Source organism: Phyllobates terribilis, unplaced genomic scaffold (assembly GCF_046119375.1).
Source record: "Phyllobates terribilis strain yellow unplaced genomic scaffold, ASM4611937v1 Scaffold_136__1_contigs__length_4911898, whole genome shotgun sequence".
Classification (NCBI taxonomy): domain Eukaryota; kingdom Metazoa; phylum Chordata; class Amphibia; order Anura; family Dendrobatidae; genus Phyllobates; species Phyllobates terribilis.
The window spans coordinates 1,789,504-1,799,016 of NW_027362896.1; the positions used below are offsets into that span (position 1 = coordinate 1,789,504).

A 9,513-nucleotide genomic window follows, 5' to 3' on the forward strand; every position below is an offset into this window, starting at 1 on the left:
CATGTGATAGTGTCATTCTCAATATTATATAATTGTGTATTTCTCAATATTATATAATTGTGTATTTCTCAATATTATATGATCATGTAATTCTCATGTGATAGTGTCATTCTCAATATTACATAATCGTGTCATTCTAAATATTATATGATCGTGTCATTCTAAATATTATATGATCGTGTCATTCTAAATATTATATGATAGTGTAATTCTCAATATTATATAATCGTGTAATTATCAATATTATATGATAGTGTCATTCTCAATATTATATAATCGTGTAATTCTCATAATATGATCGTGTCATTCTCAATATTATGTGATAGTGTCATTCTCAATATTATATAATTGTGTCATCCTCAATATTATATGATAGTGTCATTCTCAATATCAGATAATTTTCATTTTTAGGAAGTACAAAATTCCGCAAACCAATTTTCAGCCACATTTGCGGATTCTCAATTAGGTATGTACGAGTATTATAGAGAATATAACTGATTGTATTCTGTTCAGATTAATGACTGACGGCAAGATTATTTTTATATTTTATTCTTTCTTGTTTAAGTGGAGTATATGAAATATGAAATCAATGACTAATTTTTTGCTAATATGGATATTGCTGAACTTGATTGGGGGATTTTGCCTGGATTGGAACCTACTAATACGGATGTAGCGCTAGCCACGGAAATTAATTTAGCACAAGACGTCGTTGGTGCATTGAAAATATATATGCATCTCTTTTAATCACGTGTATTTAGACATGAAACTAAATATTAATTCTTATACAGATGTTGAGATGTTTCAAGATGAAACCTGTACGTCAGAAAACACACCGGTAACTACAAACCCGGGAAAGCCATTTCACGCGATGACCTGGCATGGAAGAGATAAGGTAGCTCCTCATTGAAAAGCAGCTGTAGCTCATGTGTATTTATACCTGAAACGAAATGTGCTTTTTTTATACAGAGGTCATATTGGTCCATGCCAATACGCCGGGGAACAGTCCAATTTCTAGAGCGCCTAAAAAATCGCAACGGCTGGCGGACAAGAAAGGAGAAGGTAGCTGGTATATGAAAATCCAGGCTCTCTCAGCTACCAGGAGAAATTTCTAACCCCTTTGCCTAATGACTATATTTTTATCCGTAGGTTGTAAACTGAAGCCAAGGAAAATTTCATTTTCAAAAGAGAATATAACATTGGTATTAGAAATCTCATTGACACAGCCGCCCCCAACACGGCAGTCGTCCAATCCACCTCTCACGCTTGTAAGCATATATTTTGATATCTCTGTGCGACAGAGAAATGCAAGACAACGTGAAATGTCCTACTCAAGCTGTGCAGCGTCATCGATCAACCCCGTGAATGACACAACACAACTGTGCCCGCAAGTGATTGCACCACCCCGAAAACATAAACGAAAATCAAAGCACACTACAGAGCCACCACCCACCACGACTCAGATAAGCGCTGTGAAGCCTTTGATAGAGAGATTGATCAGCTCGCCATCGGTAAGAACCCCACCATGGAGCCGATCATTATACGGGTGTCTCATACTATGCAGGCGGCAAACACATCGGACGTCTAATTCAGCTAGCACATCTCTTGCTGGGCCATCTAATTCTGTTAATGGCGTAAATCAGTTAAAGAGGCCATTACCGTCAGTGGTTAACAAGAGTAAAAAGCAAAAAGTTCATGCTATGGAGTCGGTCCCTGCCCCAATACGGAATCTGTACCTGCTCCAGATACAGAACCGGTCCCCGAGTCCATTGGGTTGGGGTACGATGAATCAGATGGGTTTAAGAAACAATTTGGCCGGTACTTACGGTACAAAATCATGACCCCCCCCCAATTTTTTTTTTTCTGTAATACTTTTGAAAAATTATCAACACCAAACCCAACACAACGCACTATACGCACTCCAAAAAGTACGTGTGGATTGCACTTCAACAGATGCAGATAACGCGTTATGACTCAATATGGTCGGTTATGGGATGCATAAAACGACTGAAATCCCATTATTACGGTATAATAGGACTAAAGTTCTAAAATGAGTTCTAAAACTGCGGGTGTGCGCTAAACGCTCGCTAGCCGCTAGAAGTCGACGAAGGGTCTCTCCTGCCGCAATAGCTCAACAGGACCTCCAGCTGGTGATACAGCAGCCAGACCAACTTTCACACAGCCAAGATAGTCCTTCAAATGTTAGTAACATTGAGACCCAAAATTCACAAGCCTCAGATGCTGAAGTTGGCGATGATGATAGTGTACGGAGCGCAGATCATACAGTATATTTACAGCACATCCACCACCATCAAAGAGTCCTCCGCAATTTCAATGCACACACGCATAGCCATCATTTCAGATTTGTAAATTTAGAACATGTACAATCATTTGTACAGGCCCTGAATATTGTTCATGACAGTATTCAGTCATTACTGGATAGAGTTATCAGGGACCTGGTGACTTTGTACAGTTAAGGCTTGAACGTGGCGACACTTTAGACCCTATTTTCACCACAAAGCAAACCCGGGAAGATTTTCATTCTGAATCGTTTTTAAACACTGTTTCTTGCGAAGTGATGCTGAATGTTTAGCATCTAATTCACTAAAATTAGTCGTTACTGTTATGTCCCATGATTGGGAATTTCATGGACAATAATGGACTTTTTACAGTTGTTATATATCACTGTTCTTTGTATAGCTGTAATGTTCACTTTCCTTGAAGTTTGTCCCTTTCAGCAGCAGAAGGGAAGGAAGGGAGACACAGATCCATTACTAGTGGGTAGGCGGAGCCCCACAGGATAGTTCACCTCAGATTTATAAAAAGTGATGACCGGCCCCTCCATCTTAGGCTCCTCCTACTCCCATGTTCCTCAGTTTTAAATTTGAGGTCGCAGAGGATAGTCACTGCCTTTGCAGCTCCTCAGAAGATTTTATTATTTTTATCCGGAGACTTGGACCCCCCCCCCGTGGTCTAGAGGTCTCAGGGGGTCTCAGCGCTGCTGGGACCCATGACCCTCCCCTGGCGGATCTGCGTACCCCCTAAGGAGGTCCCCGCAGAACCCTGCTGGCCCCGGGGGATACAGGGCGCTCCCTGGCGGAGACGCACACCGCTCTTGTGTGGGGTCCCTGTGCGCTCCGCCGTGGGGGGGAGCAAGGGCCACGGCGCCACACATCCCTGGGGGTCCCTGTGGCACTCAGCTGGGTAAGTGCTCTTATGGAGCGCTTTCAGCGGCTGCTGCGGCAGCCGCTGTCACTGTATATGTGTTTTTGTGGTGACTGCTGTTTTTTTCTGCTTGCAGGGATTTCTCCTCTGCATGCAGCGCTTGATCCTCGGCGGGCAGGGGAGCGGGGACGGAGGATTCGCACGCTCTGTTCATATTCGGCGGGGGGCGTGGCTTAACGTCTCTCTGCTGCCAGTTTGTGACAGGAAGTTCCGGGAAAAGCGCGCGCTGGAGATACCCCAGCCCCTTCTTCTTCCGGCCAGCGTCCATCCTCGTGCTGCGGCTCCTACTCCCTGCTTCCCGCTCTCATCACACCGAGAAGAGCAGTTTCTACGCCAGCTGGTGAGTTTCTCCTGCCTTATAGGCAGAAAGTTCCTTCTACAGCGCAGAGCACTTTCCTTATGTCCTAGCTGACAGGGTGTGCTGTATACGGCGCTGCTTCTTCACATGCTGAGATGGCTCTGACACACACCTCACAAAAAGGGTAGTGTGGATCAGTAGCGTTAACCCCTTCTGAACGGGGTCTGGCCCATCAGGCTGTTAACCCTCTCTGGAGGTGCACCCTTCTGGGATCAGAGGGTGCTTCTCTCTAGTGTGTCAGGTTAACTTTTGCTCTGCAGGCCACTGGGGTAGCTTTTCTCCTTCTAGGAGGAGCTTTAACCCTTCAGTGCCGGGTGATTTTTTGTGCAAGAACAGGCTGTGATAGTGGAATTTACACATCCTTGGTCACTGCACCCATTGTAAGGTTATTACCGCCTTATCCGCGACGCTCGCAACTGTGTGGGGGCATGTCGGATCAGGGACCAGGGGGCACGGACCTCTCTCCCGGTCCGCTTCAGGATCGGTCACGTGTATCTGATACGCCGGGGTCTTCAACGGCGTCAGGTTTGACGCTAGTTGGGGGTCTCAGTGATGTTAAGGTGGAGGCGCTCACTCGCTCCATTGACCGTCTGTCTGACCTCCTGGGTCATTGGGCCTCTACTAAGTCCCAACCGACGTCTAGAAGCAAGAAGCGTCTCAGGCTTGTGGCGGCGCCGTCTCCTCCGCGCAGTGCGTCGGAGGCTTCAGAATCGCCGACAGACTCTTCTGGTGAGATCTCCGATTCTGATGAAGAGAATCGGCGGGGTCGCTCTGCTTCGCTTTCGGGCCGCGTGGACGCTTTTGTTGAAGCTATGCGGGAAGCGTTACAACTGTCTGAAGAGGTGATGGAGCGCCCTGGCAAATCGGCCCGGCTGTATCAGGAGTCGTGTCGGGCTCGTTCGACGCTGCCGTTGCACGAGGAACTTAACAAGGCGGTGGAGAAAGAACGCCTGTGTCCAGATAAACGTTTCCAAGGGGCGCGGTTGTTTGATGCCCTGTATCCCTGTTCCACGGAAACGATCACTAATTGCGTCCCCTCTCCTGAAGTGGATGTGCCATTGTCTCAGCTGATCAAATCCTCTTTGCTTCCTCTTAAAGGGATTCCGAGCGGCCTTGGGGGCCATGTGGGCTGGTGAGGCTTCACTGCGGTGGTTGGATCAGCTGCGGACGGCATGGCAAGATGGAACTCCGCTGTCTGAAGTGGAAAGGCTCTTCCAGCTCTTGGAAGAAGCGGCCCGATATGGCAGGGACGCAGTGCTGGTTACTACTGCGGTGATGTCCAGGGCTCAATCCTCGGCCGTCTCTGTCAGGAGAGCACTGTGGCTTAAACAGTGGACCGGTGACGCAGTATCCAAACAGGGTTTGCTGAGTCTGGCTTACAAGGGAGGTCAGCTGTTTGGTTCGGACCTCACGGAGCTGATTGCTAAAGCCAAGGCCAAAGATACGGCCTTGCCGCAGCGAAAGGCAGCGGTTACTACGTCCGGCAGGTCAAGTGCCGGTAGTGGTCGTCGGTCCTTTCGGCCCCGGGGTCGGTTCGGTCAGCCTTCTTGGAGATCGGATCGTCCCTCGCCTTCCGGAAAGAAGTCCTCCCAGAAATCCCGTACTCCCTGGAAACAACATTTCCGTCAGGACAAGCGGGAGGTTGACAAAAAGCCCGCTAAGGCGGACTGACGCCAGGAACCCTCTCGAGGACTCTCAGGTGGGAGGTAGTCTTCTACAATTCGGGTCTATTTGGGTGTCACACGTATCGGACGCCTTGGTGACGCGGATTATGTCGGAAGGTTATTTCATAGAGTTTCATTCTCGACCCCGGACAGGTTTCGTCAGTCGCGCATCCTGTCCGAGCCCAAGCTAGCTGCCGCTCTGCTGCAGGAGGTCGACTCTCTTCTGCAGCAGGGTGTGGTGATTCCGGTTCCGCCGGAGGAACAGGGAAGGGGGTTTTACTCCAACCTTTTTGTGGTTCCCAAAAAGGAGGACAAGTTTCGCCCTATTCTGGACTTCAAAGATTTGAATTTGCATGTCCAGACCCGAAAATTCCGTATGGAGTCTCTTCGCTCCGTCGTGGCGGTCCTGTCGCAGCACGATTTTTTGGTGTCGATCGACATCCGCGACGCCTATTTATTCGGGTGGCTGGTTACCAATTCGGGTTGGCCTCGGCGCCCAGGGTTTTTACAAAGATTCTGGCGCCGCTCATGGCGCTCCTTCGAAAGCAAGGAGTTACGATTCTCCCCTACCTGGACGACCTGTTGATTGTGTCATCCACAGCAGAGGAGGCGGTAACGGCTCGCGATCTCTCCCTTCAGCACCTGGAGGTCTTCGGGTGGCTGGTCAATTGGAAGAAGTCGTCTTTCTTGGGGATGTTCTTGGGGATGCATTTCGACACGGTCCGAGCGGTGGTGTCCCTGCCTCCGGACAAACAAGCGAACCTTCGACACCATGTACAGGTTATGAGGTCGGCGATGGCAATGCCCCTTCTTAAGTGTATGCGCCTTCTGGGTCTGATGGTGGCAGCAATGGAAGCGGTACCTTTTGCACAATTTCATTCCCGGGGTCTCCAAAATCTTATTCTGACCCGTTGGGACCGATCGCCGGCTTCGCTAGATCGCTGTGTCGGTATCTCCCGCAGGGTGCGAGAGTCTCTTGGATGGTGGTTACGTCCGGAGGCTTTATCCCTGGGGAAATCCTTCCTCCTCCCATGGTGGTTGGTCATTACCACCGATGCCAGCCTGACTGGCTGGGGGGGGGTTTGAAACGATCTCTGGGTTCAGGGGGTCTGGTTGTCAGAGGAGTCGTCTCTGCCGATCAACATCCTGGAGTTGAGGGCGATTTTTCTCTGCCTCCGACATTGGACGATCCCCTTGAGCGGTCTGCCGGTCCGGATTCAAACGGACAATGCGACAGCGGTCGCGTATATCAACCATCAGGGCGGGACGAGGAGTTCCAGACTCATGATGGAGGTCTCTCGGATCCTGGTATGGGCCGAGTCCAGGGTCCCAGCCATCTCCGCGATTCACATCCCAGGAGTGCTGAATATCACGGCAGACTTCCTCAGTCGCGAGCAGGTGGATCCCGGAGAATGGAGTCTTCATCCGGAAGTTTTTACACTGCTGTGCTCCCATTGGGGGACTCCCCAGGTGGACTTGATGGCATCCAGGCTGAACGCCAGGATTCCGACGTTTATGTCCAGGTACCGGGACCCGGAGGCTGTGGCGGTAGATGCTCTGGTGGCCCCGTGGGACCAGTTCGAGCTGATCTACGTGTTTCCGCCGGTATCCTTGCTTCCTCTGGTCATCCGGCGGATCAAACTCGAACGGATTCCGGCAATTTTGGTGGCGCCGGATTGGCCGCGGAGGACGTGGTATTCAACGCTGGTGTCTCTTCTGGCGGCGCCTCCGTTTCCACTGCCTCTTCGCCTGGACCTGTTATCCCAAGGGCCCATTCGTCATCTGGACCTGAAGTCGCTTCGTTTGACGGCGTGGCACTTGAGACCGAGATCTTGACCCGTCGTGGGTTTTCGGCCGAGGTCATTGCCACCTTACGGGCGGCCAGAGGTCCAGCTACGACCAGGATTTATCACAGAACTTGGGAGGCCTTCTATTCATGGTGTTCTGGATCATCAAGGAATCCGAGGGTTTTTTCCATTCCCAACTTCTTGGCTTTTCTGCAATGTGGTTTGTCCAAGGGTCTGGCGGTTGGTACCTTGCGGGGTCAGGTATCTGCACTATCTGTGCTTTTTCAGAAGGCTATTGCCTCGCGCAGGGATGTGCGCTCGTTTTTTCGCGGGGTTGCACGTCAGTTTCCGCCTCGGAGGGCGTTTGTGGCTCCTTGGTGGCTCAATCTAGTCTTGGAGGCTCTTCAGCATGGACCGTTTGAGCCTATGGATTCAACTACGCTTTACTTACTTTCTTGGAAGGTGGCCTTCCTGGTGGCGGTCACCTCCTTGAGAAGGGTTTCTGAGTTGGCGGCACTGTCTTGCTCGCCCCCTTTTCTGGAGTTCCACCCGGATCGAGTAGTGCTTCGTACCCGTGGCGATTTTTTGCCTAAAGTGGTGTCGCGTTTCCACGTCAATCAGGCCATCGTGTTGCCCTCCCTCTGTCCGAATCCGAAAAGTCCAAAGGAGCGGGCCTTGCACTCGTTGGATTTGGTGCGGGCTTTGAAGTTCTATCTGTCAATCACGCAAGGGTTTCGGAAGTCGGACTCTCTTTTTGTGATTCCTGCTGGTCGTCGGCGTGGTCAGCGGGCCTCCAAGGACACTATAGCTCGGTGGATACGTTCGGCTATCCTGGAAGCGTACCGGCTCAGGGGCGAGGTTTGTCCGGTTAAGGTTTGAGCTCATTCCACGAGAGCTGTTGGTTCGTCGTGGGCTTTTCATCAGGGGGCCTCAGCAGCGCAGCTCTGCCGGGCGGCTACCTGGCGCTTCGTTCACACTTTTACTAAATTTTATAAAGTGGACGTGAGTGCTTCCGCCGATGCGGCCTTGGGACGCAGGGTCCTGCAGGCGGCGGTGGTTTAGGTTATCTCTTTATCTAGTTTTGGCGCTTGTTGCGCGCTTGCCTAAGTTGTTGGGGTGTTGGCGATTCTGCCACTGTTTCCCACCCTTGAGTTCTGGACTGCTTTGGGACTTCCCACTAGTAATGGATCTGTGTCTCCCTTCCTTCCCTTCTGCTGCTGAAAGACGGATTTTGGTAAGACCTTACCTGTAAAATCCTTTTCAGCGAAGGACGGACACAGCACCCTCCCAGGGCAGAAGTGCATTATTGTTTTCCAGATGCGGCGCGACTCCTCTCTGATGGCGGTCATCTGGGCGGGGGTTGGCGCGCTAGGGCTCTGTTCCAGCATTGCCAGCTCATCGCAGTTGTCAGGTCCAGTGAGTAGTGCCTGGGACTGTGTGTTTTTTCTGTTATATGCATAACCTGTTCTCTCACATTTCTGATTTTTCAGAAGGGGTTGTGTTGTTCCGCTGGTGTTATCTGCTCTTCCTTAGCTTGTGTACAGACTGGAGAACATGGGAGTAGGATGAGCCTAAGCTGGAGGGGCCGGTCGTCACTTTTTATAAATCTGAGGTGAACTATCCTATGGGGCTCTGCCTACCCACTAGTAATGGATCTGTGTCTCCCTTCCTTCCTTCGCTGAAAAGGATTTTACAGGTAAGGTCTTACCAAAATCCGTCTTTTCTCTCCGTGTCTCCCTCTCATGTGACTGTAGCTAACCCTCCCTTCTTCCCTGCCTTCCTTCAGTCACCATCTTATCACCACTAGAAGCTCATGTGCTTTCAACCTGTCTCAGGAAAAGTTCTTTTTACCTGCTCCTGTATTCATTATTAACAAGGATTCTTAAAGAAAACAAAGCCTCTTCTGAATCCTTCACAACGTGCCTGCTTGTAGTCGAGTTAAAGCTATCTGCGACCATCGCTTCCATGTAAGTGAGGTGAAGAGACAGCGTCTCAACAGCGCCCTATATTACAGCACAGCCATGGGGACAGAATAATTACCATCATTAAAAACCGACACAGTGGATTAAAAAGACGCTTGAAATCTCAAGTGATGGCGTTTTACTGAACCATGCTATAAACATACCCACAGCCCTGGGCATACCCGATGGCCAATAAGTGACTTTTAGCGACATTGCATCATTTGAAAAATATTTGGGTGTCACCATTAAAGTGCTGTACTACGGTCAGGGTGATTGGCGTTACTTTCAGGCTGGCAATCCAGCTAATGCCAAAACCGTGTTCATACTGTTCCATGATAACCACTACTATGGCATCAAAACTATAAAACCAAACAGAGACTAGGAGTATAAATGGCTTACAAAGGAAGATTGTTTATTAATAGATAAATGTACAATACAAAAATACATTTTAAATATCATAAATGTAGGAGAAGGGGGAAAAAAAGTGCAAAGTGCCTAAACCAAGGTCCCCAAAAGTTCAC

General features: G+C 49.7%; 1 long non-coding RNA gene across 1 annotated transcript; it reads left to right on the forward strand.

Annotated features, from left to right (window-relative positions):
- LOC141204956 (uncharacterized) lies at window positions 1-1,061 on the forward strand. Its single transcript, XR_012275783.1, has 3 exons — window positions 1-466; window positions 789-892; window positions 967-1,061. It is a non-coding gene; the product is annotated as an uncharacterized lncRNA (long non-coding RNA).
- Window positions 1,062-9,513: the final 8,452 nt, after the last annotated feature.